Genomic DNA, 14,864 nt, shown 5'->3' on the forward strand with positions numbered 1-14,864 from the left:
TTAGGTGAGTGGGCAAATGCATGGCAGATGAAGTATAATGTCGATAAATGTGAGGTTATCCACTTTGGTGGTAAAAACAGAGAGACAGACTATTATCTGAATGGTGACAGATTAGGAAAAGGGGAGATGCAAAGAGACCTGGGTGTCATGGTACATCAGTCATTGAAGGTTGGCATGCAGGTACAGCAGGCAGTTAAGAAAGCAAATGGCATGTTGGCCTTCATAGCGAGGGGATTTGAGTACAGGGGCAGGGAGGTGTTGCTACAATTGTACAGGGCCTTGGTGAGGCCACACCTGGAGTATTGTGTACAGTTTTGGTCTCCTAACCTGAGGAAGGACATTCTTGCTATTGAGGGAGTGCAGCGAAGGTTCACCAGACTGATTCCCGGGATGGCGGGACTGACCTATCAAGAAAGACTGGATCAACTGGGCTTGTATTCACTGGAGTTCAGAAGAATGAGAGGGGACCTCATAGAAACGTTTAAAATTCTGACGGGGTTAGACAGGTTAGATGCAGGAAGAATGTTTCTAATGTTGGGGAAGTCCAGAACCAGGGGACACAGTCTAAGGATAAGGGGGAAGCCATTTAGGACCGAGATGAGGAGAAATTTCTTCACCCAGAGAGTGGTGAACCTGTGGAATTCTCTACCACAGAAAGTTGTTGAGGCCAATTCACTAAATATATTCAAAAAGGAGTTAGATGAAGTCCTTACTACTAGGGGAATCAAGGGGTATGGTGAGAAAGCAGGAATGGGGTACTGAAGTTGCATGTTCAGCCATGAACTCATTGAATGGCGGTGCAGGCTAGAAGGGCCGAATGGCCTACTCCTGCACCTAGTTTCTATGTTTCTATGATAGGTGGTCAGATCTTCTCATAGTTGGATCTTACAAATGCCTACTTACAACTTGAACTAGATAAGGAGTCCAAATCATGCTTGACTATAAATACTCATCTACCTATATCAAATTAATAGGCTACCATTTGGAATGTTTTCCAACCCTGCCTTATTTCAAGGGGTGATGAACCAGATTTTGCAAGGTATTGAAGGGGTAGTATGTTATTTAGATGACATATAATTTCAGCACCAAATAGGCAAATTCATAATAACATATTGAATGACGTCCTCAAACAGCTGGAAAAGCACAGAGTATGAGTGACTGCTCACAAGTATGAGTTATTTCAAAACTCAGTGGAGTACTTAGGACACAGAGTAGACAAAATGGTTTACATCCAACCAAGGGAAAGCTGGATGCAATCAGAAATGCACCCACTCCCAAGAATGTCACTGAACTTCGATAATATTTGGGTCTTTTGAACTATTATGGGAAGTTCCTTCCAAATTTGGCTACAGTGTTACATCCACTGAAGAAACAGATCCATTGGAAGTGGTCAGAAGAATGCGATACAGCATTCAAGGAGTGTAAAAGCAACTTGGTAGAGAGCACCATGTTAGTTCACTATGACATATCTAAGGAGATCAAGCTAGCATGTGACACCTCTCCGCATGGTGATCTTTCATGTACTGCACAATGGGGAGGAGAGTCCAATTGCTTTTGCTTCATGCACTCTCAGTGCCAGTGAGCATAATTATGCGCAAATCGAAAAGAAAGCTTTGGCATTAATTTTTGGGATCAAGAGATTCCACAAATAGTTGTATGGTCATAAGTTTACCTTCGTTATGGAACATAAGCCCCTGACAGCAATCCTTCATCCAAAGTCACCAGTTCCAACATTAGCTACAGCCCAAATGCAGAGATGGGCTTTGATTTTGTCAGCATATACATATGATATTGAATAGACAATCAGCTGATCACAGTATTGCTGATGCTATGTCTAGATTGCCTTCCCCATCACAAGTTACACATGATAGGGAAGAAGTGTTCTATTTTTCATACATTGATGAACTGCCAGTCCCAGCTAAAGAGATTGGTAGAGCAACCAAACGTGACCTAGTTATGTCAAAGGTGTATGATTATATTGCAAATTGCTGGCCAAACCGGGTAACAGAGAAACATATTCATCCATTCTTCATTCGAAGGAATGAATTGTCCATGGATAAAGATTGTATCATGTGGGGTGCAAGAGTGGTTATATCAAATAAATTCAGGTCCAAATTATTGGGAGATCTTCATAACCAGCACCTGGGGATGTGCTTGACCAAAAGTTTTGCACGCAGTTACTTATGATGACCAGGTCTAGATAAAGATATAGAGTACATCGTCAGTCAGTGTACTACATGTCAATCGGTAAGCAAGAAACCATCATCAGTACCATTATAGCCATGGAAATGGCCTCTCAGGGTGTGGCAAAGGTTACATATTGATTTTGCTGAGCTAGAAGGACAGCAATTGTTCATTGTGATTGATAGCCATTCAAAGTGGGTTGAGGTGTTTCCAATGCAGAAAATAACAACAAATAAAACATTAGACATTTTGCGAAGATTATTTTCTTCATATGGCCTCCCAGAAGAAATTGTGTCTGATAATGGACCACAATTTTGTTCAGAACAATTTGCACAGTTCACAAGCAAAAATGGTGTGAAACATACCAAGGTTCCACCATTCCACCCTGCTTGAAATGGTGCAGCAGAGCGCACAGTACAATTTATAAAGTGTGCCATAGAAACATAGAAACATAGAAAATAGGTGCAGGAGCAGGCCATTCAGCCCTTCTAGCCTGCACCGCCATTCAATGAGTTCATGGCTGAACATGAAACTTCAGTACCCCCTTCCTGCTTTCTCGCCATAACCCTTGATCCCCCGAGTAGTAAGGACTTCATCTAACTCCCTTTTGAATATATTTAGTGAATTGGCCTCAACTACTTTCTGTGGTAGAGAATTCCACAGGTTCACCACTCTCTGGGTGAAGAAGTTTCTCCTCATCTCGGTCCTAAATGGCTTACCCCTTATCCTCAGACTGTGACCCCTGGTTCTGGACTTCCCCAACATTGGGAACATTCTTTCTGCATCTAACCTGTCTAAACCCGTCAGAATTTTAAACGTTTCTATGAGGTCCCCTCTCATTCTTCTGAACTCCAGTGAATACAATCCCAATTGATCCAATCTTTCTTGATAGGTCAGTCCCGCCATCCCGGGAATCAGTCTGGTGAACCTTCGCTGCACTCCCTCAATAGCAAGAATGTCCTTCCTCAAGTTAGGAGACCAAAACTGTACACAATACTCCAGGTGTGGCCTCACCAAGGCCCTGTACAACTGTAGCAACACCTCCCTGCCCCTGTATTCAAATCCTCATCAAACAGATGTTAGATCCAAATCCAAAGAAACAACAGTTGTCATTGGAACACAAATTGGCAAATTTTCTGATTACATATCGTAATACTCCTTATACAACTACTGGCAGAACACCAGCAGAGTTGTTTCTCAAATGACAGCCACAAACCAGATTCTCGTTGTTAAAACCAAACTTGGCACAGTCCGTAGAAGAGAAACAATTAAGACAAAAAGCGAATCAATGATAGAGGTAGAGTAAAAGAGAGAAGTGTGAAATTAAATCAGAAGGTAAGAGTGAAGAACCATCATAGATGTTGGATCATATATACCACATATCCGCGGCATAACTAAAACCGCCTTTTTCCACCTCCATAACATTGCCTGCCTCCGCCCCTGCTTCACATCTTCTGCTGCTGAAACCTTCATTTATGCCTTTGTTACCTCTAGTCTTGACTACCCCAACTCACTCCTGGCCAGCCTTCCACATTCCACACTACGTAAACTTGATATCATCCAAAACTCAGCAGCCTGTATACCAACTTGCACCAAGTCACGATCACCCATCACCCCTGTGCTTTCTGATCTACATTGGCTCCCAGTTAAACAACGCCTTGATTTCAAAATTCTCATCCTTGTTTACAAATCACTCCATGGACTTGCCCCTCCCTATCTCTGTAATTTTTTTCAGCCACACAATCTCACAAGATGTCTGCGCTCCTCAAATTCTGGCCTCTTGCACATCCCTCATTCTAACTGCTCAACCATCGGTGGACATGCCTTCAACTGCCCCTGGGCCCTTAAGCTCTGGAACTCCCTCCCTAAGCCTCTATGCCTCTCTATCTCTCGTTCCTCCTTTAAGAAGCTTGTTAAAACCTACCTCTTTAAACAAGCTTTTGATCATCTGCCTTAATTTCTTCTGTGGCTCGGTGTCAAATTCATGCTGACTTGGACCGATCCTGTCAATGCTTTCCAGATGCACTGCTATTACATCTTTCATAAATGATTCTAGCATTTTCCCCACCACCGATGTCAGGCTAATTGGTCTATAATTCCCTGTTTTCTCTCTCCCTCCTTTTTTAAAAAGTGGTGTTACATTAGCTACTCTCCAATCCATAGAAACTGTTCCAGAGTCCATGGAATGTTGGAAAATCACCACCAATGCATCTACTATTTCTAGAGCCACTTCCTTAAGTACTCTGAGATGCAGACTATTAGGCCTCGGGGATTTATCGGCCTTCAGTCCCTTCAATTTCCCTAACATAATTTCCTGACTGATAGGATTTCCCTCAGTTCCCCCTTCTCGCTAGACCCTCGGTCCCCTAGTATTTTTGGGAGGTTATTCGTGTCTTCCTTAGTGAAGACAGAACCAAAGTATTTGTTGAATTGGTCTGCCATTTCCTTGTTCCCCATTATGAATTCACCTGATTCTGACTGCAAGGGACCTACATTAGTCTTCATTAATCTTTTTCTCTTCACATATCTATAGAAGCTTTTGCAGTCAGTTTTTAATGTTCCCTGCAAGCTAACTCTCATACTCTATTTCCCCCCTCCTAATTAAACCCTTAGTCCTCTTCTGCTGAATTCTAAATTTCTCCCAGTCCTCAGATTTGCTGCTTTTTCTGGCCAATTTATATGCCTCTTCCTTGGATTTAATACTTTCCCAAAATTCCCTTGTTAGCCACGGTTGAGCCACCTTCCCTTTTTTATTCTTACGCCACACAGGGATGTACAATTGTTGTAGTTCATCCATGTGATCTTTAAATGTCTGCCATTGCCTATCCACCGTCAACGCTTTAAGTATCATTCTCCAGCCAATTCACGTCTCATACCATCGAAGTTTCCTTTCTTTAAGTTCAGGACCCTAGTCTCTGAATTAACTGTGTCACTCTCCATCTTAATGAAGAATTCTACCATATTATGGTCACTCTTCCCCAAGGGGCCCCGCACAACCAGATTGCTAATTAATCCTCTCACGTTACACAAACTCAGTCTAGAATGGCCTGCTCTCTAGTTGGTTCCTCGACATATTGATCTAGAAAATCATCCCTTATACACTCCAGCAAATCCTCCTCCACAGTATTGTTACCAGTTTGGTTAGCCCAATCTATATGTAGATTAAAGTCACCCATGATAACTGCTGTACTCTTATTGCACGCGTCCCTAATTTCTTGTTTGATGCCATCCCCAACCTCACTACAACTGTTTGGTGGTCTGTAAACTCCCACTAACGTTTTCTGTCCTTTGGTGTTTCGCAGCTCTACTCGTATAGATTCCACATTATCCATTCTAATGTCCTTCCTTGCTATTACGTTAAATTCCTTTTTAACCAGTAACGCTACCCCACCTCCTTTTCCTTCATGTCTGTTCTTCCTGAATATTGAATACCCCTGGATGTTGAGTTCCCAGCCTTGGTTACTCTGGAGCCATGTCTCCGTAATCCCAATTACATCATACCCGTTAACAACTATCTGCGCAGTCAATTCATTCACCTTTTTACGAATGCTCCTTGCAATGAGACGCAGAGCCTTCCGGTTTGTTTTTTAAAAACTCTTTGTCCTTTTTGAATTATGTTGTAATGTAGCGCTTTCTAAATTTTGACCTTGATTACTCTGCCCTCCACTCTTGCTTTTCTCCTTCCTACCTTTTGCTTCTGCCCCCTTTTTACCTCCCTCTGTCTCCCTGCATAGATTCCCAACCCCCTGCCATTTTAGTTTAAACCCTCCCCAACAGTACTAGCAAACACTCCGCTTGGGACATCGGTTCCGGTCCTGACCAGATGCAATCCATCCGGTTTGTCCCATGTCCCCAGAACTGGTTCCAATGTCCCAGGAATTTGAATCTCTTCCCCTTGCACCATTCCTCAAGCCATGTATTCATCTGAGCTGTACTGCAATTCCTACTCTGACTAGCACGTGGCACTAGTAGCAATCCTGAGATTACTACCTTTGAGGTCCTACTTTTTAATTTAACTCCTAGCTCCCTAAATTCAGCTTATAGGACCTCATCCAGTTTATTACCTATATCATTGGTACCTATATGTACCACAACAGCTGGCTGTTCACCCTCCCCCTCCAGAATGCACTGCAGCCGCTCCGAGACATCCTTGACCCTTGCACCAGGGGTGCAATATACCATCCTGGAGTCTCGTTTGCGGTCGCAAAAATGCCTATCTATTCCTCTTACAATCGAATCGCCTTTTACTATAGCTCTCCCGCTCTATTTCCTGCCCTCCTGTGCAGCAGAGCCACCCCTGGTGCCATGGACTTGGCTGCTGCCCCCTTCCCCTGATGAGTCATCTTCCCCAACAGTACCCAAGGTGGTGTATCTGTTTTGGATAGAGATGACCGCAAAGGACCCCTGCACTACCTTCCTTCTACTGCTCTGCCTGATGGTCACCCATTTCCTATTTGGCTGTGTAACCTTTACCTGCGGTGTGACCAACTCACTAAATGTGCTATTCACGACATCCTCAGCATCGCGGATGCTCCAGAGTGAGTCCATGTGCAGCTCCAGTGCCGTGATGCAGTCTGTCAGGAGCTGCAGCTGGATACACTTCCTGCACATGTAGTTGTCAGGGACACTGGTAGTGTTCCTGATTTCCCACATAGCACAGGAGGAGCATGACACAGGTCTTGGCTCTCCTGCCATGACTTAGATTAACTTAATTGGTAACAACGCCAATGGTTTCTTACTGATAAGAAAAAGAAAAAGATAAAGAAAAAGAAAAACTACTCGCCAATCAACCAGCCAATCACCCTCTTGGCTGTGACATCACACTCTGATTACTTTTTACTTCTTTCTTACTTTTGACCTTGCACCAGCTACAGCTTGCTGCTCCTCCCTGAACTGCCACCGACCTGAGACCGCCACTGGGCCTCTATAGACCACTGCTCGCTCCTCGCTGCTCCTCCCCTCAGGATCCCTGGTATTTTCATCATTGTGATCACTCAAGATGTGCCCCTAATAGCATGGGCGCCACCTTTAACCCATGTTAGAGATCTCTCCCTAATTCTCCTAAACTTTGGTGGGGTCAGCAGCCGAGGTCCTGGGTTTGCACATCTTTTGCTCGGATGCATCCCCAGCAGCTTTTCAGCATAATTTTATTTAACTTTAAATGTGGGGAAAAAAGTCAATAATTGTATTGTTTATCTCAAGAGAAAAGGTTAAATATTCTCATGGCGGGTTGCCCTCTATCTCGATTGCACCCCTCCTGGTTGCCCCTGGTCCCCCTTAAAGACTTACCTGAGGGCCGTTGCTTCTCCTGGGGCTGCCCTTTCGGTCACCTCAGCTCGCCGGTTTGATGATCTAATATTAGGTGGGGAACGAAGACAATGGCCTAAAAATTTGATGGTGCCCATTTTTACAGTGCTAAACGGTGCCCAAGCACTGCCCGCCATATTGTTATTGGCAAAAAAATAGGCAGCTAGGGCCTGTGCCTGAAATAGGCATTAGACCCTTTACATATACCTGTTTCAGACCTCTTTGCAATATTAGTTTTCCCTGAGGCAGCCAGAACCAGCACCAGCTTCATTCAAGAAAAACAGGTCTATATACGGCCTAACCAGTGGTCCTTAAAGGGACTGCTGCAGGCAGCCACCAAAAAGTTAAGTTTGTTAGAAATAATTGCCTGAACGTGCTCCTCCCGGCTTCACAAATCATATGGGCCACTATCGGCTCCCTCTCCAATCATGACCTCGAGCCCTCCTGATCATAACCTCGAACCCACCCCCCAACCGTCACCGACAACCCACCCGATCGTCACTGCCGCCCTCCTCAATTCTGGCCACCAGTACTCTCCACCTAGATCACCCCTCCTGGTTTCTCCCCTCTCCCAATAGACCCGCTGCCAGTCACCTCCTCTCCCAGACACCTTTAAGGAATCACCTGAGGGCTGTTGTTTCTCCAGGCAGCTGCTGAGGACGCCCATTAGATGTCTGCAGCTCGCCAGTTCGATGATCTAATATTGGGCCTCGGGCCTATCTATTCAGGTGCAGGTGTTGTTCCGAGCATTAATCAATTTTTCTCCCAATATCTTCGGTCTTCCCAATGTTTAATTGGAATTTAATGTAAAGCAGATGAGACTACCTACTCCAGAGAGCCTTGGTGTACTTTGCTCCAGTATCACGTTGGGCCCTGACACTGTATCGAGACTGCATTTACACTATAACTGTTGCAAAATAGTGTCCCACTGTCAGTTACTTGAACATGGCTCTTTAGCTCTATATATTGTATAACATTTTTTAAAGTAAGTAATAAGGAAGAAGGACAGGCCTATTCATCTCATCCAGATCACTACATTGTCTGAGAATCCATTTCTATTCTAGTTTATGATTCCTTTTAATCCTAAGCAATAATAATTATGTTTTGAATCTTTGCGCTCAAAATTATATTACTCTTTTTTACAGCAAAACAGAGCTGCTATTTTAAAACATAGCATAAAGCATTAAATGTAATTTTTTTTGCCTATCGAATGCTATATTCTATTACAAAAAGATTGCTTGATTTTTGTTTTCAAATGAGTCTGTGGTTGTCACATTTACTTGCTCTAAATGGTGGTCCGAACTAAAGCTTATTTTTTGGTTGAGGGAAAAGGATTAAGGGCTGAAAGAACGATCTTGAGGGTATATGTTTGAAATGCCTGTGGTTTGGAGACAGGTGTTGGAAAAGGCAGTAACATGCATTGCTATGTGTCACAGAACGCAGTGACTGCAACAAATAATCACAATCATTCAGAAACAACCCTAATTACAAGTAGGGACTTGCAGCCTCGTTAGAAGGTCAAATACCTGTCTAATTATCTTGATTCCACAAGGATGAGCTACAAACACGTACAGCAAACAGATGTGCCTTTCATTCCTTGAATCTTCTCAGATAGTAACCTGCTGTAATTTTACAGCCTATGTGGAAATATCAGTGCTCATCTTGGGTCTTGGGTGGTCCTGGTGACTCATGTAGGTGTCGACCTTGGCTCAGCTAATAGCATTCTTGCCTGAGTCAGCAGGTTGTGGATTCAAGCCCCACTCCAGGATATGAGCACATAATCAAGGCTTAAGCTGCACTTCAGTGCAGTACTGAGGGAATTTTGAGGTGCGGTCTTTCAGATGAAACATCTGCCCTTTCAGGTCGGTGTTAAAGCTCACACAACAGTATTTGAAGAAGAGCAGGGCGTTCACCTGATGTATTGGCCAATATTTATCCCTGAAAAATCCATTTAAAAAGAACAGATTATGTGCCCATTTATCTAACTGCTGTCTGTGGAACCTTGCTGTATGCAGATTAACTCCCATGTTTGCCTGCAATAGTGACTATACTTCAAAAGTACTGATAAAGTATTTGGGGTGACCTGAAGCTGTAAAAGATGCTGCAGAAAGTCACGTTCTTATTTCTTTTTATACTTAAGCTGCCAATTATAGATTGTCGCCTCTTCAATTAAAGTTGACTCAGCCAATAAGAGTCATATCAGTTGGTTTAAATGATGCAAATCTCTTTTGATTTCTGCATGGATGGAAACATAACATTTCTGTTAGTATAAATCATTGTCCAATGGATAGACTTAATCCGAATAACCCTGTTAATAAATCCTGGAAGATCACATTTACTTCAAATCATTTAATTGTAAACTGAATGTGATCTGCATGTCCACAGAGTATAAAACTCCTTAGATGCTCACCCCTTCTGGCTTGCTGCATAGTGGGCTGTGTTTCTAAATGGTACCTTTTTCCCCTCTGACTTCGACAACCCTATTCCCATTTGGTTATATAAGGGCTAGAATTCCCTATTGGCCTGCCAGTGCCCGACTGCCACCTAAAAGACCACTAAGATTGGGAAAACTTCACCCCCCAAAAATAAAAAAATTCTGCGAGTGAAAAACATGGGCATTGCACCCTCATTCTGGGCAAAAAAAATGCAATTTGTGGTCGATTGGGCAGTTCCTAAATAAAATGAGCGATAAATAAAACAATCAATAAAAATTTACCCCGAGGCTACAGGTTTGGGCAGGACAGCAGAAAAACAATAAAAATAATTTTTCAAAGAACATCACCTAAAAAAATCATAAAAACATTCCCAAGACCCTTTTAAACTAAATCACCATAACAGATTTTTAAAATAATTAGTAAAAAACCAATTACTAACCTTTTTCTTGTAGAGGTACTCACCTACCTCCCAGCTCCGCTGATCCTCGTGGGCGTTTTTTTCATACTCACCTACGGGTCACGGCTGAGTCAAATATCGCGCCAAGGTGATCTCAGGATAGTGCACGCCGGTAGTCCACTCTCAGCGGTCCCTCGAAATTGCCGGCGTAATTCAGGTAGGGAATTTTACGCTTACCTGATTAGCGCCCACAATGGCCAATACCGCCCAGAAACCGGGCAGTAAGCAATAGGAGATTCCAGCCCCTTTAAACGGCTTATAATTTATCATCTAAGTTTCATAATTAATGATTCCTACGTTGCAACAGTGACCACACTGCAAAAGTACTTCATTGGATGTAAAGCATTTGAGATGTCCAGTGGTCGTGAAAGGCGCTATATAAATCCAAGTCTTCATTTTCTTTCTTTTTAATTGTATCAATTGCACAATGGAATGGGATATCTGTTGAGAAACAAAATTAAGGTTTACAGAGATATTTAAACAAAACTGTTTATTGTTTCTGGAAGGTTGGGGAAGGAAATTAGTGTTACCTCAAGTAGGGGGATGAAAAAGGTTGTGGAAGGGAAGTCCATAGTGGAACAATCATATTTGGGGTAAAAATTCGAGGTATTTGTATTAATGGGGAGCAAATTACTTTTCTTCCTGGTGCTCACCGCTAACCGTGAGATTCCGTGGGAGTTTAGTGCCCTGCCCCACGATGTCGGCAACGCAGACGTCATCACTATGCACAGCGACCCGTTTTTGCCCCGGGGTGAAAATTCGGAACTGCCCCCCTGAAGTTGCGCAGGGCAATGCCAGCGAAAGCTTCAGGAATAATTTTGTGTTTTCGACTGGTGTGGAACTCTCCGTGTGCTCAGTGAAGTTATCACTCTCTGTAAGTCGATACAATAGTGCTTGTTGTGTTTTCAAACCTTACCCGTCTGCAGTTATGTTGGAGCATTCTTCCAAACCTTTCCAGAGGCATCAGTAACGGTTTCATTCTAGTGCTTCTGTTAGCCACCAGCACACAGCTCACCTAGTAAGTGACAATCCCACACACCATTCTCATTAAGGAAAAATAATTGGAGATTTTGCTTATAGTATGATAGTGAAAGCCATATAATGCAGCTCCTTGTACCAGGAATATTTACATGCAGAATATTTAGTCCTACAGTTACTTTCTCCAAGTTGAAGAGCTCTTATTGCAATTTTTTAAAAAACCTACCTTCTTCTGAACGTGCTGGGTATAGTTCAGCGGGTATTTGGCTTGCCGTGTCCTGAGGTAGAACATTGTTATTAGACCTCCAGGGGCTGTTTTTTTTGTCCAACTGAAACTTGGAACCGACAGTCTCAAAGCAGCAGTTCCACAGCCATGACAACCCACTGCAGTAGGGCCAATGACACTTTGTACAGTAAATGTGTTTGCCATTTTGTGTCAAATGCAGCAGTAGGATCAAGGAATATTGAGTCTGTTCTCTGCTTGGTCCGGAAGCCATTCTCGATGTAGGGTGCCAGCACTTGATCACAAGAACTGCGGTTTGGACTGAAACTTGCTTGATCTACACTCAGTATATCATCAACAGTGTGGACCAGGCTTTGACGGATAAACCTTTCAAATAATTTGTACATGCTGCTTCCATTGATGCCAGGATGGAGAGGTTATCTCTCAGGGCTTCAATAACTTGGTTTGTACCATTTGGTCTGATTTCCTGATGATCAGTTGCCAAGAAGAACCAGGGCCCAGTAACAGTTGGCCTGGTGGGTGTGCATTGGTTAATCAAGGATAGCCAATATGGATTTGTTAAAGACAAGTTGTGTTCACCAAATTTACTTGAGTTTTTTGACTGATTTGAAGGCTAAAGGGAATAAAGTAGAAGAAGTGTATATGGATCTTCAGAAGATGTTTGATAAGGTGTCTGACAAGCGACTTGTTAGAAAAATTCAGCTCTATGGTATAACAATTAATATAGCAGTATGGATAGAAAGTTGGTAGAAAGGTGGACAATAAACAAAGTTAGGGTAAATGGGTTGCTTGGGTTAGAGAAAAATTGGAAGTGGTGTACCTCTGTGTCAGTGCTGGGTCCACTTTTGTTCTCAAAATATATGGATGATTTGCTCTTGGGTTTAGGAAGCACAACCTCAAAAATGACTGACAAACAAAAGTAGGGGATTAGGCAAATAGCGAGGAGTACTAAAAAGACTTCAAGTGGACAGACAAATTAGCAGAATGGACAGACAGTTGATTGATGCAATTTGGGAGGAGCAACAAGGGATGGAATTATACAGAATGGAAAGATGCAGAAGGGTGCAGAGGAACAGAGACACCAAGAGCTTCAAATACATAAACCCTGAAAGTGGGAATGTAGTTAGATAAAGCCATAAAAACGACCAACAGCATTGTGGGTTTTTAAAAGGGGCATAGCGTACAAGGGTAATGATAAATGTGAATAAAATATTCATTAGGTTACACTTAGAATACTGTGTGCAATTTTGAGTGTCTCTTTTATAGAAAGGACATTAAAGCCACAAAGAGCATATAGTATAAGTTGGTTAATGTTTAGTGGGCAGCAACAATATTTGCCTCCAAAATAAAATGCTGAATATATTTGGGAACTCTGTGGGTCTGTGCATGACTTTGATTCTGGTTTATAACGTCTAACTGTAGAAAATTTGGGCAGATATAAGAACCAAAGAACTTGAGGATGTGAAAAGGCTGTTCAGTCCCCTCAAGCTTCATCAACTAATGGATTAGTGCTGCAGACACCCTACATTTATGTTAACCTCATAAACTCAACTCATCTTAAATCATTTTGTACTAAATGTTAACTTAACCGTATATCCTCCTGCAACAATCTGTAAGTTTCTCTTAATATAACCCCTGTGATTTAAAAAAAACTTGTAACCTGAATTGGGATCGGAGGCTTCCGATGGGCAATTGCATCCGACCTGAAACATTTCTACAAATTTACCTGGTGGTCCGGGAGGAGCCTGTGATTCCGGTGGGGAGGTCTTCTCTTCCCGCGCTGCGAAGCGCACTCCCGTCTTCCTGGTTCCCACACAGAAGATGCAGTCACGTGTGACTGTTCAACCAGTCAGGTACAGTATTCCACAGCTTTCTCATTAATATCAATGAGAACTCCGTATCTATGAGTTCTCATTGCTATTAATGAGAAAAAAAAACGAACAGTCTAAACACATATAATAAAAAAATAAAAACACACCTCACATAATTAAAATTAAAGATAGAGAAAAAAAAATTCCGAGTTTTTAAAAGTTTTATTAATAATGGTTAAAAATAAATGTAACGTAGTGGACAGGGTTTTTAAAAATAATATGTATTTTTAAAATTTAATTTAATTATATTTTTGTATGTTTTTAACCTCTTCCGCCTATAAAAGTAGGCTATACGCCTGCTTTTATTGGGCGCAAGAATTCTGAGGACATTTGCTGGGTAAGGTATGGGTAAGTCCCACAATCTTGGCCTTGCACATGTCCTTGACCCGATCTGGCTACAATCTGTCAAGCTCCAGCATGACGGATCGGAAAAGCCGGTTTTCAGCGCATGCGCATTGTGCGCTGAAAACCGGCTTTTGCGATGCCTTCCTGGGTCCGTAGACACTCCATATAGACCTGGGGTGGCCGGGATTTCCAGCCTAATTTGATTTGCGTATAAACATGGTGATCTGTTAATGCGATTGAAACATGTTTTCTGCACGATCTCATCATGGTGAAATTAATGTAAGAGCTGAACTGCTTCCCAAATCAAAAAAAGTGGCGTCAAAAACATTCTGCATCAAGACAGTGCTCCTTTAAAATCTTCACAGGAAGTCCAGGGGTGAAATTGACTGTACGATAGTGTAAAATGGGTGACAGTGAGTCAGCAGCCTGTTTTATACCTCTCACGATTTTTATTTCCATTGAAGTCAATGGAAATAATAATCGGGAGAGATGTAAAACAGGTTGTTTACACTATTGTACAAAGTCAAGATCGACCCCCATAGATCACTCAGTTGGAAAAATAGTTAGTCATAAACTGTACACATGAATGTTTGCAACTCCCTGATTCTGTGGTACAGTCGACACCATTTAATTGCATATCTGATAATATCACGCATCAATTATTTGCACAATACGTCAGAAATGCTATCTTATTCCATTTAAACAATGGCAGTGAATAGTGTGGCTGAATCCAATGAAATCCATTAAAGATCAAAAATGTTCCGCAGAAAATCATTTCCACACATGAAAATGCTGTAAAGCAACAGGATTAAGATTAGTTCTGGAAGATGAAATTCTACAAGAGTCGGGGAGAGAGTTTCAATCTCTAGTGAATACACAAACACTTTATTTCCGATTGGTTTCATCACTTTGTAGAAATAACGAACATGGGAAGTCTTTCTACTCTGTTCAAAATATCGCATGGTGAAAAAAGGAAGTGTTTCCCAAGATCAGTACCGTAGAACTCGAGTTTTAGTCCAGGTTTAATGAAGCTTCCATTTCCT

Source organism: Pristiophorus japonicus, chromosome 11, assembly GCF_044704955.1.
Source record: "Pristiophorus japonicus isolate sPriJap1 chromosome 11, sPriJap1.hap1, whole genome shotgun sequence".
Lineage (NCBI taxonomy): Eukaryota > Metazoa > Chordata > Chondrichthyes > Pristiophoridae > Pristiophorus > Pristiophorus japonicus.